General features: G+C 36.8%; 1 long non-coding RNA gene across 1 annotated transcript; it reads right to left on the bottom strand.

Moving 5' to 3' along the window:
* Positions 1-2425: 2425 nt before the first annotated feature.
* LOC129350914 (uncharacterized) lies at positions 2426-10893 on the bottom strand. The gene is made up of 3 exons (XR_008604503.1): positions 9677-10893; positions 8300-8604; positions 2426-3916 (listed from the first exon to the last, which is right to left on the bottom strand). It is a non-coding gene; the product is annotated as an uncharacterized LOC129350914 (long non-coding RNA).
* Positions 10894-11598: the final 705 nt, after the last annotated feature.

The following is an 11598-nucleotide window of genomic DNA, read 5'->3' as shown; positions in this document are numbered from 1 at the left end:
GTGAGTGTACTAAATATCGACTACAAATTATTTACTTCCTTATTATGTAAACGTCTAGAAGTCATTTTACCTGAACTTATTAATAAAGACCAAACAGGTTTTATTAAACAAAGACAGACGCAAGACAATACTAGAAAGGCGCTCTTGATCATGAACCATGTCAGGCAACATAATTTGAAGACTCTTATAGTAGGTTTAGATGCAGAAAAAGCGTTCGATTCAGTACGATGGGAATTTTTATATAAAGTATTGGCCGCATTTGGCTTCCACTCGGATATGATACAGATATTTTCCGCATTGCACAGCAAGCCTAATGCGAGGATTAAAATAAACGGGGATTTATCCAAACCAATTTCTTTAGAAAGAGGAACCCGCCAAGGCTGTGGAGCATCAGCTTTACTTTTTTGTTTATTCATTGAGCCTTTAGCTCAATGGATGAGGCAGAGTACAGAAATTAAAGGTGTTACTTTAAAATCAGGGGAGCAAAGATTAGCTCTATTTGCCGACGACATATTAATATTTCTGACGGACCCCACTCAGTCGCTTCCCAAATTAATGGAAATGTTGGATGAATATGGCTCCTTTTCAGGCTATAAGATCAATATTTCCAAAACTCAGGTATTAAAGTTTAATTATAGTCCACCCACAAAAATTAAAAGTGCATACAAATGGAAATGGGATGCCAATAGCATTAAATACTTGGGAACTGTACTGACAAGGGATCCATCTGAAATGTTTCAGGCCAATTATGGACCTCTACTTTCAAAAATAAGATCAGACTTACAGAGATGGAATAATGTCCCTTTTCTGGGTCTACATTCTCGGGTGGATTCAATTAGAATGACTATCCTCCCTCGTTTCCTTCACCTCTTTCAATGTCTTCCAATCCAGATAGTCCAAAAACATTTTGATGAATGGGACAGACTACTGGCAAAATATATTTGGCAAAATAAAAGAGCAAGGATAAAATATCAGACAATGCAATTAATAAAAGAGAAAGGGGGGATAGGTCTCCCCTGCTTGCGGGAATACTACTATGCTGCACAAATTAGACCCTTAATCTGTTTGTGCTCGCCTACCTATTCGGCAGGATGGAAAGATGTTGAAGGGACTGTTACAAAGGACATACCAATTATGGCATTATTAGTTGATAAAAAACTGCAAACTAAAACCAATTTTACCAATGACCCTATGTATGAATCTCTTTTAAATTCATGGAATAGAGTTATGCAAATTTGTAGTTTGGAAGGTCTGTCTCGAATCCTCAGGTGGTGTGCGTATGACTCTGACTTCAAACCAAATGCTCTTGACAAAAGATTTAAAAGTTGGGTCTCAAAGGGACTCACTAGTTATTACTCTTTTGTCCACAAGGGGGCGTTCATGAGTTTTGAACTTTTACAAAATAAATATGGGTTAGGCCAAGGTGATTTCTATAGATATTTACAGGTTAGACATTACTTTGATCAGAATATAAAAACATCATGGAATGAAAGTAACTTGGGGTTCTTACAGACTTTTCTAACATTAATTAAAACATTCCCTCAAAAGAAAATAATATCTAAAGTATATAAAGCTATTCAACAAGGTAAACAGACCAATACGGACTACATTAAGAAAAGATGGGAAATAGAAGGGAATATGGAAATTTCAAATGAAAGTTGGGCGAATTTATGTAAGCTGCAATGGGCCACTACGGGTTCTAACACTTGGCGAGAGTTTTGTTGGAAAAATCTAACCAGGTTTTTTACAACACCTATTCAAAAGAGACATCAGGGTTGTGGTGATCTCTGCTGGAGATCCTGTGGCTCCTCAGGGGCTAATCACTTCCACATTTTTTGGGATTGTCCAGTGATAACACTTTACTGGACACAGGTATGTGAGCATATTAATTACGTATTCGGCAGTAAACTACCCTGTAACTTTGAAAATGTGTATTTGGGTAATGTGAATGTAATAGATTGGAGAAAGAAGGATCAAAGGTTGCTCTGGATATTATTGGCAGCAAGTAAGAAAGCTGTAACAAGGAAATGGTTAAAACCGGACCCACCAACAATTGAAGACTGGATCAGCATAATTCAAGAAATCTATACCATGGAAAAGCTTTCTTTTACCCTCAGGACTCAAAGGGACAAGTTTTACAATATCTGGACAAAGTGGACTGAGTATGTAAAGCCCATAAGGTCGGACTTTCAGTAAAGAAACAATATGTAAATGTGTGGAAATAATATGTAAGTGTGTGGAAACCATATTTTTGTAAAGGTAATCCTCCCATATATGTTCAACTCAAAAATGTTAAAAATAAAAATTACAAAAAAAAAATAAAATAAAATCTAAATCTTAACACAGTTAATGTATTAACTTATTTATGTGTGTATGCATGTATTTATTGATTTATTTAGTATTGTTAACATATCAGAGTTCTGAGTGAATTTTTCTTAAGATAGACAAAGGCCATTTATTGATTACATATATGCTGTTAAATGTTTATTAAAAACTAAAAAGCATTTTAAATAAAACAATTCAATTTTATTTATATAGCACCAATTACAGTCAAATTGTCTCGAGACGCTTTACAGAACCAATATGCCTGACCCCCAGAGCAAGCCAAAAGGCGACAGTGGCAATGAAAACACCCTTTTAACAGGGAAAAAAACCTCGAGCAGAACCCGGCTCTAATGTGGGGGGACCCATCTGCCTGCTGGCCGGGTAGGTTGACTTAGGCATTTATTGAGTCACTAAAATAGTGTAGAGTACACACCACATCAGCATGATTATAAGCATCCTCTGGTAAATTAACAACCAGATACTGATGTCTCTCACCATATGGACTTCAGGAGATGACTGGGGGATGATAAACTGTGACCTACTGGTTGGGTTCTCTCTGTTCTCATGTTTCTTACATGTTTGTCCCCTGACAGCCGGGTCCTAATGTTTTTTGAGCAACACACCATACTATGACGTTTTTACAATGATGGTTCTACTATGAAGCCAGTTTGACATGTTCAGGTGTTCTTTGTGTGAAAACTCAGAGATTTCAGGTATCAGAAGGTGGTTTTCAACTTTCTTTGTTAACTTTCTGCTTCAACTTTAAACTAAATTTCCTTCACTAACCCAGCCCTCTGGACTTCCAGGAAGCTGTGTTCCTATTGGCTGTCCAGGTGGCTGCTAGGTGTTATTAGGAACACCTGAGCAGCTCAGTGTCTTCCTGCTTTATTTAGCTGCAACCAAACATTTCCTCTGCTTCACCACTGAACTGGGTTTGGCTCTGTTGCTTTAGTTTTTTCTTTAGGCGTTGGCTTGCAGCTTCCAGCAGTAAAATCATCTTTAATGTGTTTCTTGGTGTGTTTTAGGGCTTTGTACTGGATAGTTGTCTTGGTAAATGTGGTTCTTTATCCACAGTTAGCACATGGTGCTAATGTGTGCAGTGATTAGTGGATTTGGTGCAGCTGAGTTGTGGTCTTTATCTTGGCTGTTGTGAGTCTTTAGAGGTTTTTGGTCAGACACATTCTGTATTCTTGTTTGTGAACCAATGTTGGTTGTCCAGAAGGTAAGAGTTCCTGTCCTGATTCTCTGTTCTCAGAGGTTGTCTGGTAGGCTGCAGGAGACTTTAGCATTTGAGTTGTGTTAGTTTGGTTTTTGTATGGTTTCATTTGGACGACTATCTTGAGGCCCCTCCATGTGGTTTAGTGAGGTTTTCTGGAACAGTTCTACAAAGCAACCTGCAGCAGAAGAGACTTTGAGAGTTTTTAGGAAGTTCTGGAGAGCAGACTTTAGAGCAGCAGAAACATTTGTCAGCAGTTTGAGCAGGAGAAGGTGAGCTTCAGAGTAGAAATGAGATGGAAACCTTCTTGACCCGTGTGGTGAGGTCCTGTACCAAGAGTTTGAGCAGGTTGTGAAGAGTCTGTAGTTCTTTGGTCTGAAAGCACAAGAAGAGTCGACTCATTAAAGGAGAAAACGGGAGATATTGTTGGTTCTTCTGTCGCTCTGCAGTTTCCTTAGACTGAATATCAAGTTTATATTTTAAATGATTTCCCATGTGAGCCCAAGAAGACTTCAATAAACTCCCTCCATCCCCTGGACACAACAGATTTTATTACGATGTTAAATCTTTTTTTTTTTTTAAATATGTTTTTGAGTTTTAATCAGTTTTAGCATAGTTTTTTCTCTTTTTTCACAGTTTTGTCATCTGTGTAAAAGGTGCTGAACAAATAAAGCTCAATTGATAAACTGAATAATTGACTAACTCATGATTGTGACAACAGAAGTATTTTCATTGTGATTTAAGGGTTTGTTTCATTTCTAAGGTTGAGGTTAAAATCTTGACAGAAAAAAAAGATTAAAGAAATAAACTACATTTTAAAAAAGCAATTAAATCAAAGGAAAAAAACATTTAAGACAACAAAACTTTTAAAAAGAAAATTAAACATTAAATACAATTAAATTATATTAAACAGACAAAATAATTAAATAAGCAGAAGATACAAAACGTAATTATGAAATTAAACAAAATGTATTAAACAAAAATATGAAACATTGAAGATTAAATATTTTAGATAATTAAACATTTAAAAAATAAAATTAAACAAGAATATTACACATTTTTTTAAAAATACAAAACATTAAATTATTAAACCTTTAAAAATACAAAACATTGAAGAAATTAAATGTTTAATTGGAAAATTAAATCTTAAAGACAATAAAACTTTAAATAGGAATTAAACAGAAAATACAATGAAGCATTTAAAAAGAAAATTTAACATTAAAAGGTGGTAAAACATTTAAAAAGAAAAAGCTTAAAGATTTAATCGAGAAATTAAACACGGGGAAAGAAAAGGAAATTTTTCAAACAAGCCAATAAAACATTTGAAACAACAATTAAACATTAAAAAGACAAAACATTTGGAAATCAAATCAGACATTAGAAAAGAATAAAAGGTGAGAAAAGAGGAAAACTAAACATTTAAGAAGAATCAAACTAAAGACAAAACATTTGAAAAGACACCAGTTAAACTTTAGAAGATCAAATTAAACAGAAGAAACAATAAAATGATCAAAAGAGCAAAAACAGATAAAGGTCTGAAAGCATTTTCTAGTCTGAAATGAAAACATCAAGTTGTTTATTCAAACATTTCCTCTTTCTATGTTCTTGGTTTGATTGTGGACAGATTTACTAAGAACTCATTTCAGAAAACTGCTTTCCAGATAAAGTCTGCTAGTAGTTGAAGGCATTTATCAAACTAATGTTACCTTCTGATCTCCACAAACTTTACTGTTCAGTGAAGAGAATCAAAGTTTGTTGAGGATTTCTAAAAAACCCACAGGTGAAGGTCTGAGAAGAACTCAGATGGATGGTCTAAATGTGAAATCAAGACTCATGGTCACAAGTTTTAAGGCTTCTGTTAACCAGAAAGTTCAAACTAACAGAGAAGTACTAAGAAACTTCTAAAATTTCAGTCCTCAGACTGTCTGAAGGTTCAAACTAACAGAGAACTACTCAGGAACTTAGAAGATATCAGTCCTTGGACTGTCTGAAAGTTCAATCTAACAGAGATCTACTGTGGGACTTAGAAAATTTCAGTCCTCAGACTGTGTGAAAGCTCAGGTCCTGAGGACTCGGGAGGTGTGGAGGCTTTGTAAAGTCTTGGAACTGAGGGTTCAACCCTCCAGCACAAAGGCTGAAGTCCAACCTCCTGAGAAAAACGGTCGAGTCGAGACCTGAGTTAAAAAAAAACTTGAAAACGACAAAAAATAGATGATAAATGCGCAAAAAAAAGGAGAATTAGTATCTGAGCGAGTAGCTCAGGGGGATAAGAAGAGGACTCCCAAGCGGAGGGTCGCAGGTTCAAGACCCGCCACTGGCAGTTTTCTTTGTTTGTCTTTGTCAGGATTTTGAGAAAATTTAAGAAGTGTCTGGTCTTGAACCAGCGACCTGCAGCTCCATAGGCAAATCCTTAACTCACTGAGCTACAGATCAGACAAAAAGAAATAAATTCGTCGTCCCTTTGACATCGTAGTTACTGAAGTCACCACATGGGCAGAGCCAAGGCGGAGTCTGGGTGGAGTCAGGGCGGAGAGTAGGCGGGGAGGTGGGTGGCGGCCTCCCCCCTCTACTCCCCCACCTCTCCCCACCACCCACCACACCTTCCCCCGCCCGACGAGTTCTTTGAGTCTCCACGAGTTCTTCGAGTCTCGACAGGTTTTCCCGAGTTTCTTGAGTTTCCACGAGGTCAGAGGCAGAACAAGTTGTCGTGAAGAGGTGTTGAAGTCGGCCAGGATGGACTGACTTTTTACAGCGACTAGAAGGAAGACGACTAGAAGAGCAGGTCTTTAACCACCATCCATAAAATCCATGGAGTCGCTCCAGAGAAATGAAGGGAGGTCAATTTTTTATCAACCTCCATCCAGATGTTCAACTTGATATCTTTACTTTGACATTTTTAGCACCACAAACCTTTAGTATCACACTTTATCATTTATTAGGACTTTAATGGAATCCACCAGCAGATTTAGGTTTTTTTTGAGAAACTTTATTCTTGTCGTTGTGGGACTGCAGTATTTAAAACTGTTCCTTCTATTTGACCTCATGTTTATTAGTTTTAGTGGAGAAAGTTATTTTAGTTGTCGATTAGTCTCTTAAAAACCAAATAATAAATTGGATTAGTCAAGAGGTTTAAATTTCTTACTTTGTCATATTTTAAATGTGACAGAAAATGGAAAAATAAAGTCTCTTGAGACAATTTCACCTGTAATTGGCGTTATGTAAATAAAATTGAATTAAAATTGTATGTATCTTGTAATGGAGTAATTCAGCCATATATGTTGGAAAACACATTTTCTTTGTCCATTAATCTGTCGTTTTCTCCAGTAATGCATTTCTTGTTTTGGTTTATAAAATGTCAAACCCAAATATATTCAGTTTACTGTCATAAAAACCAAAAAGATTTACATTCATGATGCAGGAATCAGGCAGTTTTTCACTTTTTATCTTAGTTTAGTCAGAAAGATAGTTGATAATGTGTGAATTGTTGCAGCTTGTGAGCCGTAAAAGGTTTTAATCTTTGGGGCCGAGTGTCAAAAAACATTTAGAAACCAACATCCACGAAACACTCAACAAAGATTTGAACATCATTAAAGGGAAATCCAACTTTTGCATGACAATGTCTAATGAAAGGACATTTATTTCCAACATAAATATGTGATATTCATCCTCTGTAGCTTTCTCTTTACATCATCTTCCACCTGGACTGGTTTGGTCAGGAGCATGTGCAACAAACATTTGAAAAACTGCACTTTAACATCAATGAATGACACTGAAGTTTAATCTCTACATAAATGAGACTGAGTCTGGATGTGCTGCTCTGTCATTAACTCCTAAGTTTAGGGAAAGTTCAAACAAAAGATGACAGTTCAGATAAGACTTGAGAATGAGCTTATTTTGAACAAACATCTCAGACTTTCTGAGCTTCAGCACCTCTAGCAAGATATTTTAACAACAAGCAACTCAAGAGATCCAGGAGCTGGAGAGAGTTAGCTTTAGCTGAGCCAAAGAACATGTGGGATGCTAACCTAGCAAACATTTCAGACTTTTCTCTGTAAATTCTGAGAAATAATTTACTATTTAATGACAGAGCTACACATCTTAACTCAGTCTCATGAAAACAGACTCTAATTCAGTGTCATCCATCCATATTAAAGTGCAGTTACCCAAAATGTTTGTTGCATGAACTCCAACAAAACCTGTCCAGGTAGAAGGCCACTTTGACAAACAGGAAGTGGAAGATTCCAAGCAGATTTATAGAAGGGGGAACCGGACTGTACTAAGTGTGGTCGAGTATAGAGGGGTGTTTTGTGGGTTTTTAAGGCTGATAATGATTATTAGTGAGACATCTGGAGTATATTCATTTGCAGAAAATGACAGTATTTAAAATCTTGGAGTTAAACTTAGAAGAACACAAACTCTAACAGAAAACTTTGTTGATACGTTTTTGTTTTGTTTACAGATGTTAAGTTAAAAGAGTTTTATTCGTGACGGATAACCAATCAAATCACTCCAGAAGACAGAGCGACCACAGGTAGACAAAGGTTCAGAGCAAAAGTAGCGCCATTTTTAAATGTATTTATTACCATAAATCAGTAAAAAATAAAATACTGATAATCAGTAAATCAGTCAGCCCACAATTACTACAATTCTACAATGTATGTCTCTTTGCTTTGACTTGTTATTTGTACAATATACGATGTATATGATGGTGTTTTTTCATACCAAAGGCTATACTATGATGTTTTCTAAGAGACGTACCATGATACTCTGCTTGTTCTGGCCCTGGACCGCTGCACTCCTCCTCTGTTGTTTTCTGGATTGTACTCAGCTGCATGCCTTCGTCCACCCGGCCTCCGTTGACTCGTCCCGCCTGCCGTCTCTGGAGCTGAAGCTGGATTGGAACAGACCAAAGTACAGTCCAATCACGATGCCAGCTGCCTCTCAAAAGGCTCCTTCATCTGGCAGGTGGCAGCACTTCTTCTGAGGGGAAGCTGAGCTGGCCCTGCAGAACTTTGGAGATGTGTTCCAGTGGTTGGTGGATGTGTGGGGAGATAGAGAGGGACCTTTGAATTGTTCAGAAAGGAAAACAGGGAACACATTGGTAGTTTTAGTTTAGGATGCTACTGCGGTGTGTTTTTGGGTTTTAAGAGGTGAACAGGAAGAGTTTTTTTTTCGTATTGATTATCTTTTACTTTGTTCCTGGTTGGAATGCCCATCAATGTCAACGTGAAGTTTACTTTTAGTTCTGTTTATTTATTTTTATTTTACTAACACCCATTTCCTTTTAACCCCCTCACATGTTGTGTTGTTGTAAACTTACTCTTTCAAATAAATACTCGTCTAACCCTCTGGAAACCAGCGTTTGTACTGTTTTTGTGTTGCTCCTCACCTACTTCAGACAGCCGGGACACAACAACATTTTGTGGACTAAAGGCTTTTCTATGACGTTTTTAGAGCGACATGTTATACTATGACGTTTTTAGACCAAAGGCTATACCATGACATTTGTTGGACGACATGCTACACTACGAGATTTTTAGAGCAACATGCTATACTATGACGTTTGTTGGACCAAAGACTATACTCTGACGTTTTTGGAGCGACATGCTATAGTATGACATTTTTAGACCAAAGGCTACACTGACATTTTTTGAGTGACATGCTATACTATGACGTTTTAAGAGCAACATGCTAAACTATGACAATTTTAGAGCGACATGCTATACTATGGACATTTTCTGGACCAAAGGCCATACTATGACGTTTGTTGGGAACATGCTATACTATAGGCTTTTTTAATTGACATATTACTATGATGTGTTTTTTGTTTGTTTTTTTGTTTTTACCAATATATAATAATTTGAACAGTTTTAAAAATTACTATACTTTTACTTGGCAATGAAATATTATTCTTTTTAGGCAAAGGCCATGTTTGATTACATATAGGCTATTAAATAAATGTTTATTAAAAACTAAAAAGCATTAAAAAAAACAATAACCAACTTAGGCATTTACTGAGTCACTAAAATAGTGTAGAGTCTACGGCCACATCAGCATTATTATAAGCATCCTCTGGTAAATTCACAGCCATATACTGTAGGAAATCTAGCTGATCTCATCATGATGTCCCCTTACCATATCGACTTCAGGAGATGATTAGATGATGATAAACTGTGACCTGCTGGTTGGGTTCTCTCTGTTCTCATGTTTCTTACACGTTGGTCTCCTGATGCTGCCTTACTTCAGCCAGTCCATGAGCAACAGAAAACACAGTTTGCCTTGTATCCATTGCCAGGGGTTCCACTCTTCCCACTCCAGTCTGTACATTTGCAAACGTTTTTTCTTCTTTAGACGTGGTGGAGTTTCAGGTGTAGACATTTTTAAACGTGCGGGTGCAGCAGCGTCTGTAACCAGGCAACCAGAGACAGGACCGGACAGGACCGGACACACAGAGACGTCTGAAGTCTGTCCACTGGACCTGGCATCGGGTCCTCGCTACATGGGTCCTACGAAGATGAAATTGGCTGCCCTTAATATTTCCTGTGTTTTATTTTATTTATTATGCAGTTTTGATGAGTGTGTGACAGACGTGTACGGGGCATTTACGAAAATACGGAACAACTTGCGTCCCGTATTGATTCAATACGGGACGCAACAATTAATTGTCAAATAAAGGACGTTTCCGTATTTTAAGGGACGGGCGGCAACCCTACAGAGCAGTGTAAAGAAACTGGTCACCTAGCAAACTGAATTAGTCTAGGTAACACTTTGTTTATTATGTGTGTTTTCTGCTCAAGTTAATGTCCTGGTTTGATTCATTTTAAATTACTCCTGATCTTGAAAGGTTTTAAACTGTGCAAAGTAGTTACAACTGTGAGCGAATAGCTTGAAATGAACTGCCCTAGACTGCTCTGTTCATAACCGACCATTCTTTCACAGCTATATCAAGAGTTATTGTGCAATGATAGATAAATACAGCCCATTTTTCAACCGTTTCCTGTTTAGTATGTGTAACCTCCTCTTAATTTGTTCTAAAAGAAATGTCTAATGAGGCAGTCTAGTCTTTCAGTCAGGTTAAGTCATTTTTCCCATTGGTGGTTTGCATTATATAACTTTGTTTTTCTCTGTTCTAGGAACTACTGTTAAATCATCTTTATGTGAGACTTTGTTCTCGTTTGGAGCATATTCTCGGACGCATGCCTCTGGATCTGGACTTCTTAGAGTTCACTTGCACACAAGAACTTGTGTTTTTAAATGCTTTATCCAACCAAGTAGAAGTTTACCCAGCTATTTTAAATGCACTGACACAGCTACACCATCTTATCAGCTCAGAAAAAGAAAACAGGAATCAGTACATTGCAACTGTGCACTCAGAGAGAGGAGCAGCTGGGCGACAAAGAATGGTCACATCCCCAGAGCACCTTTACAACTTACTGGAACTTAATATCTGTCCCATGTATAGATAATGGTATCTGTGAAATATTAGCTGAGTATGTCAAATACTTTTAGATTTTTTTAAGTGGACCGTAGACCTAGTTTCAGTATTTTTTTTTCTCACATTCAAATTTGAGGCTATATGTATTATATATAATATCTCAAGAATAATTCAAGATAAAAGCCTGAAATTTTCATTTATTTGTCTTGCTAACATAGCATATCCGACTGCGATTAAATACAGCGGTGGAAAAAAGTTTTTGGACACCTCATACATTTGTGAAATATTGCATTAAGAATCCCTCTGAGGTCTTCAAATGCAATTTCTATTAGTTCAGTCACAGCCATAATACGAAACAAATCCTAAAAAAGTCAATAAAAACTTGAAATTCATTGGTTCCTTAAAAATAAGAAATTTTTAATAATTGGGTCATTTTGGTAGAATTTAGTTTTGTTAGTCATGTAAACAATAAACAAAAAAAGCATCATTTGTGTCTGTCTAATGCAGTCACACCTTTTGAAACACAAAAGACTTTCCAACAAATATTTCACGATAATATTTGAGATTGTGGAAAATTTTCAAGGTGCCTGAAAACTTTTTTCCACCACTGTATCTGTCAAAG

This window comes from Amphiprion ocellaris, chromosome 17, assembly GCF_022539595.1.
Source record: "Amphiprion ocellaris isolate individual 3 ecotype Okinawa chromosome 17, ASM2253959v1, whole genome shotgun sequence".
In the NCBI taxonomy this organism is placed as follows: Eukaryota; Metazoa; Chordata; class Actinopteri; family Pomacentridae; genus Amphiprion; species Amphiprion ocellaris.
Note: the sequence above shows the minus strand (reverse complement) of the source record. Positions and strands in the feature narration are given on the sequence as shown.